A 1349-nucleotide genomic window follows, 5' to 3' on the forward strand; every position below is an offset into this window, starting at 1 on the left:
TAATAATTTAGATATTGTTATGCAGTGGATAATAATAATACATGAATTTTTATCTACTCCCTCCATTCCTTTTTATTTGCTCTCTTCGTTTTCGGTAAGTCAATTTGACTAAATTCAAAGCTAAATTAGATTGGATTAATTTAATATTTTAAAATTAAAATTTAGATATTCAAAAACTATATAAAAAAGTACTATAAATTGCAAATTTTTTTTCCTCAGTTCGGTTAAGAAATAATTTTAAAGTGTTGGTCAAAGTTTCTATCCTTTGACTCTAAAAAGAAAGGAAACAATCAAAAAAAAATGGAGGGAGTATTTGATTGGTTATCTAATAGCATTTTAAATCCCGGTGCGATGTTCTCTTTCGTGTTTTCAGAAAGAGATATGTTCCCTTTGTTCCATTTTACTTAGTTTTCTTTCTAAATATATTTGTTTTAAATTAGTTGTTCATTTTCGCAAATCAAGAATGTTTTATAAGTTCTTTCCCATTTTACCTCAGTATTAAATAAATAAAGAAAATAGTCATAATTAGATTTAGAGTTTCAAAACATCATTGATAAGGGCTTGGATCTGAGCATGGTCTTGGACATAAGGGGGATTAGGCCTGAGCATTGTCTTAGCCTTAGGCGATGCGGAAAGGGGGCTCGGGCCGTGGGAGGGTGCGTCGAGGAGGGCTGGTCCTGAGCGTGGTCTCGGACCTAAGCCTAACCGTGATCTTGGGACTAGGCGGGTGCGGGGAGGGGGGTCTGGCTTGATTATGGTCATTGGCCCCGGGAGAGAGACCTGGCTTGAGTGTGGTTTGAGCCTAGGTGGGTTCCGGGAGGATGAAGCCTGAGCCTGAGCGTGGTCTCGGGCCCTAGACGGGGGGGGGGGGGGGGTCTGGGCCTGAGCGTAGTTTTGGGGCCTGGGCGGGATCGGGGAGGGGGAGGCGTGATCTCTGGCCTATGTGGGGGCAAGGATCGGGGCTTGGAATTGAGCGTAGTCTTGGGCCTAAGCGGGAGCGGGAAGGAAAGGCTTGGGCCTGAGCATAGCCTCGAGCCTAGGCGGGGGTAGGGATAGAGGGGCCTAGGCCTATGCATGGTCGAGCCTAGGCGGGGGCAGGGAGGGGGCCTGGGCTTGAACATAGTCTCGGGCCTTGGGAGGATGGGACCTGAGCGTCGTCTCAGGCCTTGGCGAGTATAGGGAGGAGGGACCTAGGCCTGACCATGGTCACAGTACTAGGCGAGTGCGGGGAAGAGGGTCTGGGCCTAAGCATGGTCTCGGGTTTGGGTGGGTTCCCCTAGGCCCGAGCGTAGTCTCGAGCCCTAGAGGGGCGAGCGAGGGAGGACCTGGGCCTGAGCATGGTCTCGGGC

The sequence above is a fragment of the Capsicum annuum genome, chromosome 11 (assembly GCF_002878395.1).
Source record: "Capsicum annuum cultivar UCD-10X-F1 chromosome 11, UCD10Xv1.1, whole genome shotgun sequence".
NCBI lineage: Eukaryota > Viridiplantae > Streptophyta > Magnoliopsida > Solanales > Solanaceae > Capsicum > Capsicum annuum.